The sequence below is a fragment of the Camellia sinensis genome, chromosome 2, assembly GCF_055761805.1.
Source record: "Camellia sinensis isolate YWXY chromosome 2, ASM5576180v1, whole genome shotgun sequence".
In the NCBI taxonomy this organism is placed as follows: Eukaryota; Viridiplantae; Streptophyta; class Magnoliopsida; order Ericales; family Theaceae; genus Camellia; species Camellia sinensis.
Genome location: NC_138962.1, coordinates 102,182,536 through 102,206,014, shown reverse-complemented (window position 1 = coordinate 102,206,014; position 23,479 = coordinate 102,182,536). Strand labels below are relative to the sequence as shown.

The 23,479-nt window shown below is 41.8% G+C and overlaps 1 pseudogene across 1 annotated transcript in view; it reads right to left on the bottom strand.

Annotated features, from left to right (window-relative positions):
• The window catches only part of LOC145820239 (nuclear pore complex protein NUP107-like), a 244,678-nt pseudogene that overhangs the window by 179,042 nt on the left and 42,157 nt on the right, over nt 1-23,479 (bottom strand). The gene's annotated exons all lie outside the window — the stretch shown is intronic.

The window sequence follows — 23,479 nt, the reverse complement described above, 5'->3', positions numbered from 1 at the left end:
TTCAGTTTATAGATGTGTTCATCAAATTCAGTTGAGCTATAGTTCCATAACAGTAGAACATACAATATCGCACAAACAACAAACACAAAGAGTTTAATACTTTACCAGAAATTTGTTTTTCTACTTCATTTGTGATCCTTTGACTTGGGTTTGAGTCTCCCTCATCCACACAGAAAAGAAAAAGAGTTAAATAAATATAGGAAAAATTGTAACGCCCTCAAAATAACAACATTAAACCCATCAATATAGACATGCATTGATATATAAAAGTTCTACATTCTTCCATTGATCAGAGTTTCATTACAAAAAGTATTACATGTTAACGACAAAAGCAAATGCCCTAAAGGCTTACAGCTTTCCAAGTTAACACTTGGTTACAACAAAAGAGTACTAACTCATTTACACATTAAGCCCTTGGCTTGAATTTACATGTAATACATCAAAAAAATAAGACAACAAAAGTGTGTCCGCCTCTAGTCTCCCAAGCTACGTCCTTGGAGGTGGCATGCTACCTGTACCTGAAAATGATATTCCCATATAGGGTGAGCCACAGCCCAGTAGAAATATACTAAACCAGATATGAACAATGACTAAAAGATTAGTAGTTGATAGATGCCCAACACAGATACTTTCCCTTATCACACTTTACGGTTTCATGACATACAAGTCCATATTACAGTCCATTTTCCAATTTCTTTCAATTCTCAATTTACAACCATGGCTCAGAACCTGGTCAAACAACTCATATGAGTCAGTAACTCATATCAAACACTTCCCATTCCATAATAGATAAGCATACTAGCTATATCACACAACACAGATAAGCATACAAGCTATATCATCACTTCCACAGATATGCATATGAGCACTATCACACTTCCAATGACAAGCATATGAGCTCTGTCAACACATTTATAGATAAGCATATGAGCTCTATCTATGGAGTCCATCCCCTATCTCCTCCCAACACATCTAGTTTAGAGGTCCATCCCCTATCTTCCCCTAAACCGTGGAGTACATCCCCTATCTCCTCCAACACAACACAATGCATATAAACAACAATTATACACATCATCACACAATACATGAATTTAATGTATTCTTTCAATCGTCAATCTCAATGACACATTCCAGTGATTAGTTTCAGTTTGCCTAATCATCATGCATTGTCTACAACAATCAAGACTATCCTCCACCGATAGCCCAAAGCAGTTATTTCTATACAGAAAATAAATGCACAATGGATATGTAATCAACATTTCACTGGGTGAGTGATAAGTAATCCAACTACACCCTTTTTATCTCATAACTTCCCAAATCAATTCCTCATTTCTCATAATTAATTATACAAATTAATTAACCAATGTAATTAGGGCATTTTCCATAATTTACATTACAACCCTTAGGTTCCATTTTCATTAATGTTTCAACATTAGTTCCACTTTCCCATGCCAAACATGCATTTAGGTCTTATATAAATAAACCCCAACTTTTGTAAAATTTACACAAAGGCCCCAAACTTTCACAAAATTACCAAACCTTCCCCAACATCTCAAAATACTAAAATTTAAAGACAAAGCTCATAGTAATTTATCCCTACCTTGAAGTTAGAGCTCGGATGGAGAAAAGACCTATAGCGACCCCGGTCTTCTCCCATTTGATTATTGTATCCGGACTTAGGTTCCGTAGATTCTGTCATTGTATAGTTGTTGTTGTTGTCCCTTATTTTCTCATTTGGACCTATAGGATGTGTTGCGCAGGTTTATTTCAGGTTGGTTGGGTTTAGAAACCAAGTGTTGCTGTCCAGAATTTTGGATCTTCGCTCGAGCGAGGAGTTTGTCGCTCGAGCGAGATGTTATTTTTGGTTCTTCGCTCGAGCCGGGGTTTGGTAGCTCGAGCGAGAGGTTGCGTCTGATTTGGACCTGTAGCTGTGCATTCTTGGCTCGAGCGAGCTTTTCTTCGCTCGAGCGAGTTAGTTCGTTCTTCGCTCGAGCGATAGTTCCTTCGCTCGAGCGTGTATCTGCTTACAGACCTGAGGGTTCGAGTTCTTCGCTCGATCGAGTTTTCTTTCGCTCGAGCGAGCTTTTGGGTTGTTGGCTCGAGCAAGGCTTCCTTGGCTCGAGCGTATCTTCTCTGTGTCTGGTCGCTCGAGCGACCAAGTCTTCGCTCGAGCGAGCCTGTCCAGTTTATATACACAACAGCGGGTTTTGATCAGTCTTTTTCATCTTCTTTTGATTCCAAACCCTAGGTCCGACTTCTCTCTCTCCCTACTCACCTTCTTTCTTAGATTTGATCTATTTAGAGGGTGTTTCTACCCTAGTTGCTTTATTAAAAACATAGAGGGAGTCGAGGGCTTTCATTTAATCTAAACATTTGGCGATTTGGAGCACATTGGTATTTGGGCACTCATCTCTGTCTTCACCATTTGGGTTGTTTTCTTCGAGGTAGGGATTTCCTACTCCATTTTATAGGTTTTGTTCTAAGCTTTGGTATTTTGATATGTTGGGGATACTTTGGTAAATTTTGGGAAAAACCCTAGTTGTATTATTAAATTAATTTGTATAATTAATTCATGGAATTGGGAAAAGATGGTTAAATTCATGGAATTGGAGAATTCATTGATTAAATGGCGTAATTGGATAATTTGGATCATTTGTCTGTTGAATTGTTGACATAGTTATTTTCAGTTTAGAAATAACTGTTTTGGGCTATCGGTGGAGGATAGTCGTGATTGTTGTAGACATTGCATGTGGATTAGGAATAACTGAAACTAATCACATTGGTTGAGTCATTAATTTTGACTATTGCATTGATACAGAGAATACGTGCATTGATTGAGCATTGCATTTGTATACATTGTTTTGTGTGGGAGGAGATAGGGGATGGACCTCTAAACCGGATTTTGTTTGGGAGGAGATAGGGGATGGACTCCATTAGCATCACTTTTATGTGTGCTTATTTATATAGAAGTGTTTTATTGATACAGCACTAAAATGTGTATCAATCTGGAAGTATGAAGTGTTTTGATTTGACCTTGAGTCTCATTTGTTTGTTGATATTGGAAAGATGTGAATATTATATATGTAATTCACTGTTATAAGTTTGGCCAGGTTCTGAGCCATGTTTATAAAATTGGAAAGTAAAACGTGTCTTAGATAATAGTGTCATAAGACTGTAAAATGAAGTAATTAATTATCTTGGTTAACCATCTGTTGAATGCTATTGCTTTATTCATGGCTTATACGTGGTTTAGTATATTTCTACGGGGCTGTGGCTCACCCTTTATGGGAACATCATTTTCAGGTTCAGGTGATAAGCTACCTCCAAGGACTTAGCTTGGAAGGACTTGGATTTTGAAGACTATTTTTAGTTATTTGTTTTTTTTTTATTGTTAGTACATGTAAACACTCAAGCCTAGGGCTTTATTTATATTTGAGTTAGAACTCATACTTTGTGTCCAAGTGTTGGCTTGGAAAGATGTAAGCCGGTAGGGCATTTACTATGATGTTTCATGTAATGCTTTTGTTTAGTAAGACTCTGATGGATATTATAATGAATTATTAAAGTGTTTTCTTTAAATAATGCATGTCAATGATATATATATATAATGGGTATATTTTTAAGGGCGTTACAACTTGGTATCAGAGCGTACCGGGTTTGAATACTTTGGGTACGTGGGAAGTGATTAGTATCACAATGGGTTGGTCTCGTTTGATAGAGACTTAGTGTAACGTTATATGCTTATGTGATAACATGTTTATGTGATTATGTGGGTATGGAATGTAGTTTCTGGGATGATGATTGGACCCTTGAGTTTCTAGTAGTCTTGTTGGGAAGGCACTTGATCACTACTGCTTCCAACCGGAACTATAGTAACGCATTGGGACTATCATTATCCGGGAATGAAATTCGTAGGTGCTTATGTGATTATGTGCTTACGTGGAATGAATTATTGTTGTCCAATGCATTAGGACGTGAGTGTTTAGCTTCAGCACATTTATTAATGTGCTAATGTCTTTGTTTCCTTTATTAGGATGTCAGGACGAGGACGAGAACGCGGTAGGCGTGGTAGGCTGGGTAGGCAAGAGGTGCCTGTGCCAGAGGAGATTCCGGCAGTTCAGGAGGGAATTGGCCAGGCCAATGTGGCCGAGCCAGTAGGCCAGTAGGCTATGGGCGCTCTAGCCCGAGAGATAGCAGGGGCATTCAGGGAGTCAGTAGGCATTCTCAGAGCTGAGAATCAAGCTCAGGTTGTTGTTACGGATGCAGGACCCTCCTTTCTGAAGAGGGAGTTCTTCCGGTCTAACCCGGATGAATTTGTGGGTGATCCTAAAGAGCCGCTTAAGGCAGATGAATGGCTCAAACAGACAACGAAGACGTTTGAGATGCTTGGCATCGAGGACGAGGGGTTGAAAGTGACCTTGGCATCTTTCCAGTTGAAGGGGGATGCGGGTCAATGGTGGAAGTTTACTAAGGGTCGTATAGGAGGTACATGGGAGGCTTTTGTGAATGCTTTCCAGGAGAAGTTCTTATCTCCAGCAGTCAGGGAGAAGCTGAGAGACCAGTTTTGTCAGCTTAAGCAGTCGAGTTCTTCAGTGGCCGAGTTTGAGGCTGCATTTACTAGTTTGTCCAGGTTTGCACCTGAGTTGGTGGCGTCTGAGGAACGCCGTTGTATTGAGTTTGAGAAGAAGTTGAGGCGTGGCCTCAAGTTGAGAGTTGGGGGAACTATGATTCGGGATTATGGGCGTATGGTTGATGCTGCAGCCCACATGGAAATTATGATGCAGGAGGAGGAGGAAGAACAGAAGGGCTCCAAAAGGAGTCAGGATGGTCAGAGTGATGGTAGGAGACAGAAGGGTTTTAATCCTCAGCAGTCTCAGGGTAGCGTTTCTAGATCGATCGGGAAAAGGCAGTCAGGGAGACATTACCTGTTTCAAGTGTGGTCAGCTGGGCCACAAGTCTCCAGTTTGTCCTCAGAGGGGAGGAGTGCAGAGAGCAGCATCATCTTCGGCTCGATCTCAGAGCCAGAGTCAGGGTAGAGGCCAGCCACTCTCGTGTTATCAATGTGGTCAGCCAGGGCATATGAAGAGGTATTGCCCGCAGTTGGGTGGCACACCTGGTGCATCTGGTTTGAGGCAGATTCAGGGTCAGCAGCCAGCTCAGTCGGGTCAGGCCTCGAGGGCTAATCAGGGGGCTTCATTGTCCCAGTCAGTGCAGCAATCTTATGCTCCTAGGGGTGAGCAAGTTGATCAGAGGTCGTCTGGGCGCGTGTACGCTGTTACCGCGCAGGATCTTGTACCGGCACCATCAGTTGTGAGAGGTACCTTCTTGTTTTGCAACTCGGTTGCTAATGTTTTGATTGATACGGGTGCATCTCATTCCTTTGTGTCTGCTGCATTTGCATCTGTTTTGGAGTTGGAGTTAGCACAGTTAGCATCTCCTATTTGTGTAGTGTCACCTCTTGGGGGTGAATTGATTTTGAAACACGGTGTTAGGGGTTGTGATATAGAGGTTGACTACCATAGAATCCCATTTTCCTTTGTAGTTATGCCTATGAGAGGTTTCGATGTTATTTTGGGTATGGGCTGGTTATCGTCATACCGGGCAGTTATTGATTGCTACCGCCAGAGGGTCACTTGTTGTACCGTGAGCGAAGAGTATTTTCATTTTCTGGGGGACCGGGTGGGTAATGTGTTGCCACCGGGGTATGTTTCGCGAGGACGGAGTGAGCTTAGTGGTCTACTTGCTAACCTTTCGATTAGTGAGGATGATGAGCCTCAAATTGTGTTGCCAAGGGTGGTTTGTGAGTACTCGGATGTCTTTCCCGAGGATCTTGTTGGTTTGCCACCGCATCGAGAGATTGAGTTCTCTATTGACCTAGTGCCCGGCACGGCGCCGATTTCTATGGCACCTTATCGTTTTTCCCCAGCCGAGTTAGTTGAGTTGAAGATTCAGCTCCAGGAGTTGCTAGATAAGGGCTTTATACGTCCTAGTGTTTCGCCGTGGGGAGCACCGGCCCTCTTTGTTAAAAAGAAAGGTGGTGCTTTGAGACTTTGTATAGATTACCGGAAATTGAATCGGGCTACGGTTAAGAATAAGTACCCTATGCCTCGTATAGATGATCTGTTTGACCAGTTGAAGGGTTCCCGTTGTTTCTCTAAGATAGACTTGAGATCGGGTTACCACCAGTTGAGGGTCAGGGAGGAGGATATTCCAAAGACGGCATTCCGTACACGGTATGGCAACTATGAGTTTCTGGTGATGCCTTTTGGGCTCACCAATGCACCAGCAGTTTTTATGGATTTGATGAACCGGATCTTCCGGAAATTCTTGGATCAGTTTGTAGTTGTTTTTGTGGATGATATCCTTATCTATTCGCCTTTTGAGAAGGAGCACGAGGAACACTTGAGAGTGGTGCTTGAGTTACTTAGAGCCCATAGGTTGTATGCCAAGTTTGGGAAGTGTGAGTTCTGGCTGAGGGAAGTCAAATTCTTAGGCCACGTGGTATCCGGGGAAGGGGTGTCTGTTGATGCATCCAAGGTTGAGGCAGTGCAGGATTGGGCACAGCCTAAGAGTGTGTTTGAGATCCGCAGTTTTCTGGGATTAGCTGGGTATTACCGTCGGTTTGTGAAAGATTTCTCTAGGTTAGCGTCACCGTTGACTAGACTGACTCGGAAGGGACTCAAATTTGTATGGGGTGAGACTTGTGAAAAGTCGTTCCAGGAGTTAAAAGTTAGACTGACCACCGCTCCAGTATTGATTATTCCAGAGAGAGAGTCGGGTTACGCAGTCTATTGTGATGCCTCACGAGAGGGTCTAGGTTGTGTGTTAATGCCATAAGGGAAAGTAGTTGCCTATGGCTCACGTCAGTTGAAAATTCACGAGCAGAATTACCCTACGCATGATCTAGAGTTAGCAGCTGTGATATTTGCCTTGAAGATTTGGAGGCATTATCTTTATGGTGAGAGGTTCGAGGTGTTCTCGGATCATAAGAGTCTGAAATATTTGTTTACACAGAAAGATTTGAACTTGAGGCAGAGGAGGTGGATGGAATTTATAGAGGATTATGACTTTGAGTTGCATTATCATCCAGGAAAGGCCAATGTGGTGGCCGATGCCCTTAGCAGAAAACCTATTGGTGTCATAGCTAGTATAGCCATCCCAGAATGGGAGATGTTGGGTACACTTGGGGAGTTTCACTTACTTCTGGGCGAATCCGTAAAGGCTGCGGCCTTGTTTTCTGTTGGTGTACAGCCTACACTCGTGACTCGAGTGTTAGAGGCTCAGAGGGGTGACCTTGAGGTAGAAACCCTCCGTGAGAAGATTTCTGGTGGGAAGGTTGAGAAGGGTTTGATAGTGTATCCCGACCTCAGTGTGAGATACCGAGACCGTCTGTTTGTGCTGGAGTCTTGTTGAGAGGAGGTACTCTGAGTTTTTCATCATTCACGCCTTGCGGTGCATCCGGGAGGCACTAAGATGTATCGGGATTTGGGTCGCCAGTTTTGGTGGCGGGGTATGAAGAGAGATGTGGCAGCTTTCGTATCTAAGTGCCTTACTTATCAGCAAGTGAAGGCCGAACATCAGAGGCCAGCGGGTTTGTTGCAACCCTTGCCTATTGCCGAGTGGAAGTGGGAACACGTCACTATGGACTTCGTTGTGGGTCTTCCGAGGACTCAGCGGGGTAGTGATGCTATTTGGGTGGTTGTAGACCGGTTGACTAAGTCGGCGCACTTCATTCCGATGCGCGTGAGAGATTCGGTAGATCATCTTGCCGACTTGTACATTCGGGACATAGTGAGGTTACACGGGGTTCCAGTGACGATTGTCTCAGATAGAGATCCTCGTTTTACTGCCAGGTTGTGGCAGAGGTTGCAGAGTGCCTTAGGCACTAAGTTGACATTTAGCACGGCTTATCATCCTCAGACTGACGGGCAGTCCGAGCGTACTATTCAGATCCTTGAGGATATGCTTCGGGGTTGTGTTCTAGACTTTAGTGGGTCATGGGAGAGGCACTTGTCGTTGGTGGAGTTTGCCTACAACAACAGTTTCCAGTCTAGTATCGGTATGGCACCGTTTGAGGCCATGTATGGCGGACCGTGTAGATCTCCTGTTTGTTGGGCTGAGGTAGGTGATGCACCTCTGTTGGGTCCGGAGTTGGTGAGGGAAACGACGGAGAAAGTTGAGCTTATTCGTAAGAGGCTTGTTACAGCACAGAGTCGTCAGAAATCTTATGCCGACCGTAGGAGAAGACCTTTGGTGTTTGAGGTGGGTGATCATGTCTTTCTGAAGATATCACCTAGACGGGGTTTGATGAGATTTGGGAAGAGCGGGAAGTTGTCCCCTCGGTTCATTGGTCCGTTTGAAATCCTTGAGAGGATTGGCGAAGCTGCTTATCGTTTAGCTTTACCGCCGCAGCTGTCCGGAGTACATGACGTTTTTCATGTGAGTATGCTTCGGAAGTATGAGCCAGATCCATCACATGTGTTGGATTGGACCGATTTAGTGGTTGATGAGGATGTCTCATATGAGGAGAGACCGATTCGAGTCTTGGATAGGCGGGATCAAGTTTTGCGAGGCAAAACCATCCCTTTGGTCAAGGTTTTGTGGAAACATCACGGAGTAGAGGAAGCCACTCGGGAACGTGAATTGGAAGTCCGCCAGAAATATCCGGACATGTTTATTGAATTGTAATCTTTTAATTAGATTCTGTTATATGGTTGAACTTAAGAGCTTTATATATGTCTTAAGTTGTAAAACATTGAGTTTGTGTTGGTAAATGGGTGTATCTTGAAACTTGCTTCATTGTAGAAGTTTAGTGTAACATTGCATCTGTTGAGTACATTGTTGAATGGGTTGTATATATCATGAGATTGAATATGATATGGGAATTGTTAACCTTGAGTGGAATAATGCATAATAATGATACAGGTTGAAATATATGTTGTTTTATATATATATGTGAGATGCCTCTTGATAAAGAGATGAAAAGGCCAGTTTTGGGTCAAGATGTTTACTAATGAATTGTAAAAAAAAAAAAAATCTGTTTTCAAAAGCTTATGCTTAATTTTGGGGACGAAATTCTTTGAAGGGGGGGAAGTTATAGCGACCCCGGTCTTCTCCCATTTGATTATTGTATCCGGACTTAGGTTCCGTAGATTCTGTCATTGTATAGTTGTTGTTGTTGTCCCTTATTTTCTCATTTGGACCTATAGGATGTATTGGGCAGGTTTATTTCAGGTTGGTTGGGTTTAGAAACCAAGTGTTGCTGTCCAAAATTTTGGATCTTCGCTCGAGCGAGGAGTTTGTCGCTCGAGCGAGATGTTATTTTTGGTTCTTCGCTCGAGCCGGGGTTTGGTAGCTCGAGCGAGAGGTTGCGTCTGATTTGGACCTGTAGCGGTGCATTCTTGGCTCGAGCAAGCTTTTCTTCGCTCGAGCGAGTTAGTTCGTTCTTCGCTCGAGCGATAGTTCCTTCGCTCGAGCGTGTATCTGCTTACAGACCTGAGGGTTCGAGTTCTTCGCTCGATCGAGTTTTCTTTCGCTCGAGCGAGCTTTTGGGTTGTTGGCTCGAGCAAGGCTTCCTTGGCTCGAGCGTAGCTTCTCTGTGTCTGGTCGCTCGAGCGACCAAGTCTTCGCTCGAGCGAGCCTGTCCAGTTTATATACACAGCAGCGGGTTTTGATCAGTCTTTTTCATCTTCTTTTGATTCCAAACCCTAGGTCCGACTTCTCTCTCTCCTTACTCACCTTCTTTCTTAGATTTGATCTATTTAGAGGGTGTTTCTACCTTAGTTGCTTTATTAAAAATATAGAGGGAGTCGAGGGCTTTCATTTAATCTGAACATTTGGCGATTTGGAGCACATTGGTATTTGGGCACTCATCTCTGTCTTCACCATTTGGGTTGTTTTCTTCGAGGTAGGGATTTCCTACTCCATTTTATAGGTTTTGTTCTAAGCTTTGGTATTTTGATATGTTGGGGATACTTTGGTAAATTTTGGGAAAAACCCTAGTTGTATTATTAAAATAATTTGTATAATTAATTCATGGAATTGGGAAAAGATGGTTAAATTCATGGAATTGGGGAATTCATTGATTAAATGGCGTAATTGGATAATTTGGATCATTTGTCTATTGAATTGTTGACATAGTTATTTTCAGTTTAGAAATAACTGTTTTGGGCTATCGGTGGAGGATAGTCGTGATTGTTGTAGACATTGCATGTGGATTAGGAATAACTGAAACTAATCACATTGGTTGAGTCATTAATTTTGACTATTGCATTGATACAGAGAATACGTGTATTGATTGAGCATTGCATTTGCATACATTGTTTTGTGTGGGAGGAGATAGGGGATGTACTGCACGGTTTAGGGGAAGATAGGGGATGGACCTCTAAACCGGATTTTGTTTGGGAGGAGATAGGGGATGGACTCCATTAGCATCACTTTTATGTGTGTTTATTTATATAGAAGTGTTTCATTGATACAGCACTAAAATGTGTATCAATCTGGAAGTATGAAGTGTTTTGATTTGAGCTTGAGTCTCATTTGTTTGTTGATATTGGAAAGATGTGAATATGATATATGTAATTCACTGTTGTAAGTTTGGCCAGGTTCTGAGCCATGTTGATAAAATTGGAAAGTAAAACGTGTCTTAGACAATAGTGTCATGAGACTGTAAAATGAAGTAATTAATTATCTTGGTTAACCATCTGTTGAATGCTATTGCTTTATTCATGGCTTATATGTGGTTTAGTATATTTCTACTGGGCTGTGACTCACCCTTTATGGGAACATCATTTTCAGGTTCAGGTGATAAGCTACCTCCAAGGACTTAGCTTGGAAGGACTTGGATTTTGAAAACTATTTTTAGTTATTTGTTTTTTTTTTATTGTTAGTACATGTAAACACTCAAGCCTAGGGCTTTATTTATATTTGAGTTAGAACTCATACTTTGTGTCCAAGTGTTGGCTTGGAAAGATGTAAGCCGGTAGGGCATTTACTTTGATGTTTCATGTAATGCTTTTGTTTAGTAAGACTCTGATGGATATTATAATGAATTATTAAAGTATTTTCTTTAAATAATGCATGTCAATGATATATATATATATATATATAATGGGTATATTTTTGAGGGCGTTACAAGACCCAAAGCCAATGTGCTCCAAAGACCGAGATTTTCATATCAAAACGACGCCCTCGACGATCAACACAACTTTTACAAAGGCCGAAGAGAAGGAGGACACTCTAACTAGATCAAACCCTAGAGAGAAGGGAGTATCTAGAGAGAGAGGCTCTCAAAAAAGGTTTTTAGAAAAAGTAGGAGAGAGAAAGAAAGCAAAAGGTGATTTGAAATCACCCAGCGGATAACTCATATACGTATGACCCGCTCGAGCGGAGAACACGACGCTCGAGCGTCAAGAACAAAACTCTGGACACGCTCGAGCGAAATAAGGCCCGCTCGAGCGCCAAGACACAAGAATAAAGCACTTTCGCTCGAGCGCGAAAACCAGTCCGCTCGAGCGTGGATTTCCCCCTCCCAAAACTCATACTCTGGAAGTACTACCCGCTCGAGCGCCAACTGTAACACCCTCAAAATTAACCCATTATATATATCATTGACATGCGTTATTTAAAGAAGACAATTTATTAATTCATTCATCAGAGTATTACTAAATAAAGCATTACATGTAACATCGAATAAAATGCCCTACAGGCTTACATCTTTCCAAGCCAACACTTGGATTCAAAAATATGAGTTCTAATCTCAATACAAGAAAAGCCCTAGGCTTGAATGTTTACATGTACTAATAAATAAATACTATTAACTAAAGGTAGTCTTCTTCAATCCAGAAGCCAAACCCTCCCAAGCTAAGTCCTTGGAGGTAGCTTATCACCTGAACCTGAAAATGATGTTCCCATAAAGGGTGAGCCACAGCCCAGTAGAAATATACTAAACCAAATATAAGCAATGAATAAAGCAATAGCATTCAACAGATGGGTAACCAAAATAATCAATTACTTCATTTTACAGTCTCATGACACTATTGCCAAAGATACGTTTTACTTTCCAATTTTATTAACATGGCTCAAAACCTGGCAAAACTTATAACAGTGAATCACATATATCATATTCACATCCTTCCAATATCAACAAACAAATGAGACTCAAGCTCAAATCAAACACTTCATACTTCCAGATTGATACACATTTTAGTGCTGTATCAATAAAACACTTCTATATAAATAAGCACACATAAAAGTGATGCTAATGGAGTCCATCCCCTATCTCCTCCCAAACAAAATCCGGTTTAGAGGTCCATCCCCTATCTTCCCCTAAACCGTGGAGTACATCCCCTATCTCCTCCCACACACAAAACAATGTATGCAAATGCAATGCTCAATCAATACACGTATTTTCTGTATCAATGCCATAGTCAAAATTAATGACTTAACCAATGTGATTAGTTTCAGTTATTCCTAATCCACATGCAATGTCTACAACAATCACGACTATCCTTCACCGATAGCCCAAAACAGTTATTTCTAGACTGGAAATAAATATTTCAACATTTCAATAGGCGAGTGGTTTAAATTATCCAACTACACCATTTAATCAATAATTTCCCCAATTTCATGAATTTAACCAAATTCCCCAATTCCCTTAAATTAATTATACAAATTAATCAATTAACACAACTAGGGTTTTTCCCAAAATTATCAAAGTAACCCCAACTTATCAAAATACCAAAACTTAGAACAAAACTTATAAAGCGGAGTAGGAAATCCCTACCTTGAAGCGAAGAACTCGAATGGAGAAGATGACGAAAACCAAAGTGCTCCAAACCCAAGATTGTTCAGATTAAACGGAAGCCCTCGACCCACTCTATCTTTTTAACAAAGGGCTTAGGGTAGAAATACACTCTAAGTAGATCAAACCTAAGAGAGAAGGTGTGTAGGGAGAGGGAGAAGACGGTTCTAGGGTTTTAAAATCAAAAAGGAGATGAAAAATGATCCTGAAAGTCGGATCTCGGATTTTTATACCAGTCGCCCCGCTCGAGCGTGGAAACCCCCGCTCGAGCGCCACTCACAGACTCCCGCTCGAGCGGCCAAACTCCCGTTCGAGCGGCGAATGCACTCTCCCAGAAGTTTTTGCAGACAGGTCCCCGCTCGAGCGCCCAACTCCCCGCTCGAGCGTCACTCACGACTTCCCGCTCGAGCGTCCAATACCCCGCTCGAGCGGCCAACACTACACAGGACATACTGGATGGGTGTAATCCCCGCTCGAGCGTCCAAACCCCCGCTCGAGCGGACAAGCCAAAATCTGGGCAACTAGACTTGGTTCCTAAGCTCAACCAACCTGCTCCAAATCTTCCCAACACAACCCAAGACTCAAAATAAGAAAATAATGAATGACAACAACAATTATACAATGACAGAATCTACGGAACCTAAGTCCGGATACAATAATCGAATGGGAAAAGACCGGGGTCGCTATAACCTCCCCCCCTTAAAAGAATTTCGTCCCCGAAATTAAGCATAAGTTTGTAAATAAAAACAAGTTTTTTCTCAATTCTCAAAGATATTGTATAACAACAATAAACATCTTGACCCAATACTGGTCACTTCATCTCTTTATCAAGAGGCATCTCATAATATACATATAAAACAACATATATTTCAACCTGTATCATTTATTATGCATTATTCCTTTCAATGTTAACAATTCTCATATCATATTCAATCGCATGATATATACAACCCATTCAACAATGCACTCAACAAATGCAATGTTACACTATACTTCTATAATGAAGCAAGTTTCAAGATACACTCTTTTATCAAAACAAACTTAATGTTTTACAACTTATGACATATATAAAGCTCTTAAGTTCAACAATATAACAGAATCTAATTATAAGATTACAAATCAATAAACATGTCCGGATATTTCTCGCGGACTTCTAACTCACGTTCCCAAGTGGCTTCTTCCACTCCGTGGTGTTTCCACAAAACTTTGACCAAAGGGATGGTTTTGCCTCGCAAAACTTGCTCCCGCCTATCCAATACCCAAACCGGTCTCTCCTCATACGAGACATCCTCATCAACCACTAAATCGGTCCAATCCAACACATGTGATGGATCCGGATCATACTTCCGAAGCATACTGACATGAAACACGTCATGTACTCCGGACAACTGCGGCGGCAAAGCTAAACGATAAGCAGCCTCGCCAATCCTCTCAAGGATCTCAAACGGACCAATGAACCGAGGGGACAACTTCCCGCTCTTCCCAAACCTCATCAAACCCCGTCTAGGTGATATCTTCAGAAAGACATGATCACCCGCCTCAAACACCAAAGGTCTCCTCCTACGGTCGGCATAAGATTTCTGACGACTCTGTGCTGTAACAAGCCTCTTACGAATAAGCTCAACTTTCTCCGTCGTTTCCCTCACCAACTCCGGACCCAACAGAGGTGCATCACCCACCTCAGCCCAACAAACAGGAGATCTACACGGTCTGCCATACAAGGCCTCAAATGGTGCCATACCGATACTAGACTGGAAACTGTTGTTGTAGGCAAACTCCACCAACGGCAAGTGCCTCTCCCATGACCCACTAAAGTCTAGAACACAACCCCGAAGCATATCCTCAAGTATCTGAATAGTACGCTCGGACTGTCCATCAGTCTGAGGATGATAAGCCGTGCTAAAGGTCAACTTAGTGCCTAAGGCACTCTGCAAACTCTGCCACAACCTGGCAGTAAAATGAGGATCTCTATCTGAGACGATCGTCACTGGGACCCCGTGCAATCTCACTATGTCCCGAATATACAAGTCGGCAAGATGATCTACCGTATCTCTTACGCGCATAGGAATAAAGTGCGCCGACTTAGTCAACCGATCTACAACCACCCATATAGCATCACTACCCCGCTGAGTCCTCGGAAGACCTACAACGAAATCCATAGTGACATGCTCCCACTTCCACTCGGCAATAGGCAAGGGTTGCAACAAACCCGCTGGCCTCTGATGCTCGGCCTTCACTTGCTGGCAAGTAAGGCACTTAGATACGAAAGCTGCCACATCTCTCTTCATACCCTGCCACCAAAACTGGCGACCCAAATCCCGATACATCTTAGTGCCTCCCGGATGCACCGCGAGGCGTGAATGATGGAACTCTCGGAGTACTTCCTCTCGGCAAGACTCCGGCACCAACAGACGGTCTCGGTATCTCACACTGAGGTCGGGATACACCGTCAAACCTTTCTCAACCTTTCCACCGGAAATCTTCTCACGGAGAGATTCTACCTCAAGATCACCTCTCTGAGCCTCTAACACTCGAGTCACAAGTGTAGGTTGAACAACAACAGAAAACAAGGCCGCAGCCTCAACGGATTCGCCCAGAAGTAAATCAAACTCCCCAAGTGCACCCAACATCTCCCATTCTCGGATGGCTATACTAGCTATGACACCAACAGGTTTTCTGCTAAGGGCATCGGCCACCACATTGGCCTTTCCCGGATGATAATGCAACTCAAAGTCATAATCCTCTATGAACTCCATCCACCTCCTCTGCCTCAAGTTCAAATCTTTCTGTGTAAACAAATATTTCAGACTCTTATGATCTGAGAATACCTCAAATTTCTCACCATAAAGATAATGCCTCCAAATCTTCAAGGCAAATATCAGAGCTGCTAACTCTAGATCATGTGTAGGGTAATTCTGCTCGTGAATTTTCAACTGACGTGAGCCATAGACAACTACTTTTCCCTCTTGCATTAACACACAACCCAGACCCTCTCGTGAGGCGTCACAATAGACTGTATAACCCAACCCTCTCTCTGGAATAATCAATACTGGAGCGGTAGTCAATCTAACTTTCAACTCCTGAAACGACTTTTCACAAGTCTCACTCCATACAAATTTGACTCCCTTCCGAGTCAGTCTAGTCAACGGTGATGCTAATCTGGAGAAATCTTTCACAAACCGACGGTAATACCCAGCTAATCCCAGAAAACTGCGGATCTCGAATACACTTTTAGGCTGTGCCCAATCCTGCACTGCCTCTACCTTGGATGTATCAACAGACACTCCTTCACCGGATACTACATGGCCTAAGAATTTGACTTCCCTCAGCCAGAACTCACACTTCCCAAATTTGGCATACAGCCTATGAGCTCTAAGTAACTCAAGCACCACTCTCAAGTGTTCCTTGTGCTTCTCCTCAGAAGGTGAATAGATAAGGATGTCGTCTACAAAAACGACTACAAACCGATCCAAGAATTCCCGGAAGATCCGGTTCATCAAGTCCATTAAGACTGCCGGTGCATTGGTGAGTCCAAATGGCATCACCAGAAACTCATAATGGCCATACCGCGTACGGAATGCCGTCTTCGGAATATCCTCCTCTCTGACCCTCAACTGATGGTAACCCGATCTCAAGTCTATCTTAGAGAAACAACGGGAACCCTTCAACTGGTCAAACAGATCATCTATACGAGGCATAGGGTACTTATTCTTAACCGTAGCCCGATTCAATTTTCGGTAATCTATACACAGTCTCAAAGCACCACCTTTCTTTTTAACAAAGAGGGCTGGTGCTCCCCACGGCGAAACACTAGGACGTATAAAACCCTTGTCTAGCAACTCCTGGAGCTGAATCTTCAACTCAACTAACTCGGCTGGGGCAAAACGATAAGGTGCCATAGAAATCGGCGCCGTGCCGGGCACCAGGTCAATAGAGAACTCAATCTCTCGATGCGGTGGCAAACCAACAAGATCCTCGGGAAAAACGTCCGAGTACTCACAAACCACCCTTGGCAACACAATCTGAGTCTCAACATCCTCACTAATCGAAAGGTTAGCAAGTAGACCACTAATCTCACTCCGTCCTCGCGGAACATACCCCGGCGGCAACACATCACCAACCCGGTCCCCCAGAAAATGAAAATACTCTCTGCTCACAGTACAACAAGTGACCCTCTGGCGGTAGCAATCAATAACTGCCCGGTATGACGATAACCAGTCCATACCCAAAATAACATCGAAACCCCTCATAGGCATAACTACAAAGGAAAATGGGATTCTATGATAATCAACCTCTATATCACAACCCCTAACGCCTTGTTTTAAAATCAATTCACCCCCAAGAGGTGACACTACACAAATAGGAGATGCTAGTTGTGCTAACTCCAACTCCAAAACAGATGCAAATGCAGTAGACACAAAGGAATGAGATGCACCCGTATCAATCAAAACATTAGCAACCGAGTTGCAAAACAAGAAGGTACCTCTCACAACTGATGGTGCTGGCACAAGATCCTGCGCGGTAACAGCATACACGCGCCCAGACGACCTCTGATCAACCTGCTCAACCCTAGGAGCATAAGATTGCTGCACCGACTGAGACGATGAAGCCCCACCCTGATTGCCCCTCGAGGCCTGACCCGACTGAGCTGGCTGCTGACCTTGAATCGGCCTCAGACCAGATGCACCAGATGTGCCACCCAACTGCGGGCAATACCTCTTCATATGCCCTGGCTGACCGCACTGATAACACGAGAGCGGCTGACCTCTACCCTGACTCTAGCTCTGAGATCGAGCCGAAAAAGATGCTGCTCTCTGAACTCCTCCCCTCTGAGGACAAACTGGAGACTTGTGGCCCAGCTGGCCACACTTGAAACAGGTAATGTCTCCCTGACTGCCTTTCCCCGAACTAACACTCGGCACAGGAAAAGTCGATCTAGAAAAGCTACCCTGAGACTGTTGAGGATTAAAACCCTTCTGTCTCCTACCATCATTCTGACCATCCTGACTCCTCTTGGAGCCCTTCTGCCCTTCCTCCTCCTCCTGCATCATGATTTCCATGTGGGCTGCAGCATCAACCATACGCCCATAATCCCGAATCATAGTTCCCCCAACTCTCAGCTTGAGGCCACGCCTCAACTTCTTCTCAAACTCAATACAACGGCGTTCCTCAGACGCCACCAACTCAGGTGCAAACCTGGACAGACTAGTGAATGCAGCCTCAAATTCGGCCACTGAAGAACTCGCCTGCTTAAGCTGACAAAACTGGTCTCGCAGCTTCTCCCTGACTGCTGGAGATAAGAACTTCTCCTGGAAAGCATTCACAAAAGCCTCCCACGTACCTCATATACGCCCCTTAGTAAACTTCCACCACTGACCCGCATCCCCCTTCAACTGGAAAGATGCCAAGGTCACTTTCAACCCCTCGTCTTCGATGCCAAGCATCTCAAACGTCTTCGTTGTCTGTTCAAGCCATTCATCTGCCTTAAGCGGCTCTTTTGGATCACCCACAAATTCATCCGGATTAGACCGGAAGAACTCCCTCTTCAGAAAGGAAGGTCCTGCATCAGCAGCAACAACCTGAGCTTGATTCTCAGCTCTGAGAATGCCTACTGACTCCCTGAATGCTCCTGCTATCTCTCGAGCTAAAGCGCCCATAGCCTGCTGGCCTACTGGCTCGGCCACATTAGCCTGGCCAATTCCCTCTTGAACTGCCGGAATTTCTTCTGGCACAGGCACCTCCTGCCTACCCGGCCTACCACGCCTACCGCGTCCTCGTCCTCATCCTGACATCCTAATAAAGGAAACAAAGACATTAGCACATTAATAAATGTGCCGAAGCTAAACACTCGCGTCCTAATGCAATGGACAACAATAATTCATTCCACGTAAGCACACAATCACATAAGCACCTACGAATTTCATTCCCGGATAATGATAGTCCCAATGTGTTACTATAGTTCCGGTTGGAAGCAGCAGTGATCAAGTGCCTTTCCAACAAGACTACAAGAAACTCAAGGGTCCAATCAACATCCTAGAAACTACATTCCATACCCACATAATCACATAAACATGTTATCACATAAGCATATAACATTACACTAAGTCTCTATCAAACGAGACGAACCCAATGTGATACTAATCACTTCCCACGTACCCAAAGTATTCAAACCCGGTACGCTCTGATACCAAGTTGTAACGCCCTCAAAATTAACCCATTATATATATCATTGACATGCGTTATTTAAAGAAGACAATTTATTAATTCATTCATCAAAGTATTACTAAATAAAGCATTACATGTAACATCGAATAAAATGCCCTACAGGCTTACATCTTTCCAAGCCAACACTTGGATTCAAAAATATGAGTTCTAATCTCAATACAAGAAAAGCCCTAGGCTTGAATGTTTACATGTACTAATAAATAAATACTATTAACTAAAGGTAGTCTTCTTCAATCCAGAAGCCAAACCCTCCCAAGCTAAGTCCTTGGAGGTAGCTTATCACCTGAACCTGAAAATGATGTTCCCATAAAGGGTGAGCCACAGCCCAGTAGAAATATACTAAACCACATATAAGCAATGAATAAAGCAATAGCATTCAACAGATGGGTAACCAAAATAATCAATTACTTCATTTTACAGTCTCATGACACTATTGCCAAAGATACGTTTTACTTTCCAATTTTATCAACATGGCTCAGAACCTGGCAAAACTTATAACAGTGAATCACATATATCATATTCACATCCTTCCAATATCAACAAACAAATGAGACTCAAGCTCAAATCAAACACTTCATACTTCCAGATTGATACACATTTTAGTGTTGTATCAATAAAACACTTCTATATAAATAAGCACACATAAAAGTGATGCTAATGGAGTCCATCCCCTATCTCCTCCCAAACAAAATCCGGTTTAGAGGTCCATCCCCTATCTTCCCCTAAACCGTGGAGTACATCCCCTATCTCCTCCCACACACAAAACAATGTATGCAAATGCAATGCTCAATCAATACACGTATTTTCTGTATCAATGCCATAGTCAAAATTAATGACTTAACCAATGTGATTAGTTTCAGTTATTCCTAATCCACATGCAATGTCTACAACAATCACGACTATCCTCCACCGATAGCCCAAAACAGTTATTTCTAGACTGGAAATAAATATTTCAACATTTCAATAGGCGAGTGGTTTAAATTATCCAACTACACCATTTAATCAATAATTTCCCCAATTTCATGAATTTAACCAAATTCCCCAATTCCCTTAAATTAATTATACAAATTAATTAATTAACACAACTAGGGTTTTTCCCAAAATTATCAAAGTAACCCCAACTTATCAAAATACCAAAACTTAGAACAAAACTTATAAAGTGGAGTAGGAAATCCCTACCTTGAAGCGAAGAACTCGAATGGAGAAGATGACGAAAACCAAAGTGCTCCAAACCCAAGATTGTTCAGATTAAACGGAAGCCCTCGACCCACTCTATCTTTTTAACAAAGGGCTTAGGGTAGAAATACACTCTAAGTAGATCAAACCTAAGAGAGAAGGTGTGTAGGGAGAGGAAGAAGACGGTTCTAGGGTTTTAAAATCAAAAAGGATATGAAAAATGATCCTAAAAGTCGGATCTCGGATTTTTATACCAGTCGCCCCGCTCGAGCGTGGAAACCCCTGCTCGAGCGCCACTCACAGACTCCCGCTCGAGCGGCCAAACTCCCGTTCGAGCGGCGAATGCACTCTCCCAGAAGTTTTTGCAGACAGGTCCCCGCTCGAGCGCCCAACTCCCCGCTCGAGCGTCACTCACGACTTCCCGCTCGAGCGTCCAATACCCCGCTCGAGCGGCCAACACTACACAGGACATACTGGATGGGTGTAATCCCCGCTCGAGCGTCCAAACCCCCGCTCAAGCGGACAAGCCAAAATCTGGGCAACTAGACTTGGTTCCTAAGCTCAACCAACCTGCTCCAAATCTTCCCAACACAACCCAAGACTCTAAATAAGAAAATAATGAATGACAACAACAATTATACAATGACAGAATCTACGGAACCTAAGTCCGGATACAATAATCGAATGGGAAAAGACCGGGGTCGCTATACCAACCGACCCGCTCGAGCGCCACCGCTCGAGCGTAAACAAACCCGCTCGAGCGTAAAAATCACATCTGCAGTAGTTTTGCAGAGACACGAAATACTGGAAGTGTGCAATCTCCGCTCGAGCGCCAGAACACCCGCTCGAGCGCTAGACTAGAAACCAAACTCTGCTCGAGCGCAGAATGACCCGCTCGAGCGTAACACCAAAAACCTGGGCAACAAGGATATAGACCAAGGCTTAACCCACCTGTTCAGCACAAGCCCATAAACATCCTAAAACTCAATCAAGTGGAATTAAACGACACAACAAGATAGACACTACTACCAACTTCACGGAACCGAGTCCGGAATACAACAGAACAATAAAGGGATAATCGGGATCGTTATAAATTACACTAGTAGTCCCTACATTTATCTCGTGTTGTTTTGGTCGCTACATTTTTAATTAGCTCAATTTTGACTATTAATTTTAAATTTTGTGTCAATTTAGTCCAATTGATAACACAGTTAGTGTTTCTGATGAAAAATTATCACTAAATTGGTTAACTCACTGTCTCTGAGTTGAACAAGTTTATAATTTTGCCTTAAAAAATATGATATAATGTCACTTATGTGGATATTTTTTTATTAAAAAATGTTAACAAATGTAAGCAATTAGATTAAATTGAGATAAAATCATAAATTCATAATTGAAATTGACTCAATTGAAATTACAGAAATCAAAATGATACAAAGACTTAAATACAAGAGTGTAATTTGTTCATATATATTTTTATTTTTTGATCAAATGGTAGAAGATTATTATATTATTACATATGTGAAGACTAAACTTAGTCGCCTGAAGTCTTGTTTCTCTCTATGCTAGGGGTGGACAAGACTCGAAACTAAGACTTTTGGTGTGATAAAAAAATTCTTACCATCTGAGTAACCCATAATATGTGTGCAATTGTTATTTATTTATTTATTTATTGTTTTAGCTTACTTAAATTGCACACACACATCAGTCGCTACTGTTAGTAAAAATTTTGTTAAGCGTAGATCGATAAAGCCTTAACTAAAATTTTGCCAAACAACACAATGATCAAACAATTGTGTTGAGGTTCTATGCTTTGAAAGTTCAAGGACTTTCTTGGAATAAAAATAATGGCAATACAAACAAGAAAAAGAGAAAGAGAGAAGAAGATGATGATATAAATGATTGAACGAACAATCAAATACAAGTAAAATATATTATAACTACTCCTATCTAAGTTTAAACTACTCATATGTAAATTAATTCTACTCTTAGGATAAAAAAGAAATAGAAATCAAGTCATGTATTAATTTGTTGGTGTCTTACAATAGAGCCATTAATGGTAATTTATAGAAAAAATTGAAGAAAAAAACTTCCATTAACCACCACCTAAATAACTACTTTTAATTTCATAAATCTTTAATCTTCTTTCTTACAATGCCACGTGTCTTTTATCCCTTAAATCTTCAAAACTTGTCTTAACTTCTCTTTAACCTCCAATATTTTCCTACATAATAATAATAATAATAATAATAATAATAATAATAATAATAATAATAATAAGTAATAGAAAATTTAAACCTAGTCATAATTGACGGAAAATTTATCTATGGTGCAAACAATGCCCTACCAACTCTTTAAGAATAAGAGCACTTGATTTCTTGAAGAGTTGTATGAACATAAATACATAATAGAAACTATGAAAATTATAATCGATTGTCCATATATATATATATATATATTTTGTGACCACATCGAAATACTCTTCTATTACTGTTATATAAAAAATAGAAATAAAATTCAAAATTTCTTTTTTAAATCACTTCATCAAAATTAATTTTTGATGTGACCCACAAAGCCATTGTGGTTCTTGGATGAAAGAAATCATAATATCTATTGATTTTTGAAAATTAAATTTTTTGACAAAATTAACAATATCAAAAAAATGCAAATTCACCAAATGTGGATTGTTCAAAAATTTTTAGCCATGTTTAGCTTAAAATCATACCCCCTAATTGGATTTTAACCATCATTTTGTGATGGTTGTTCATAAAATTTAGTCATGTTTGGCTTAAAATCATGCCCTCCAATTGCATTTTCACCATCATTTTGTTATGGTTGTTCATCAAATTTAGTCATGTTTGGCTTAAAGCCATGCCTTCCAATTGAATTTTCACCGTTATTTTGTGATGGTTGTTCAACATTTTTTAAGACAAGAGGTGTCTAAAGCCATGCTATCAACTCAAACAAGAGGTGTCTAAAGCCTTAAAACACCAAACTCGTGAAGACACTCACACTAGAAGTATGCGAAACAAGACTTAAAAGCACCAAACAGCCAAAGCAGTGGCAAAACAGCTCAAAATAGAGTTCAAAACATGCTGGACTTGAGCCACAAAAAGCTAAAACATTAAACTAATATATGAGGCTAACTAGGCATGCAAGCAAGACACAAGGAGGGGAGGCTAACCCCTCTAATTTTAGACTTCAAAATGAGTTTTTTGCCACTGAAAAACCTCTGAAATTCAGTGGTAAAAGGCCAAAAAACAGTTGATTTTAAAA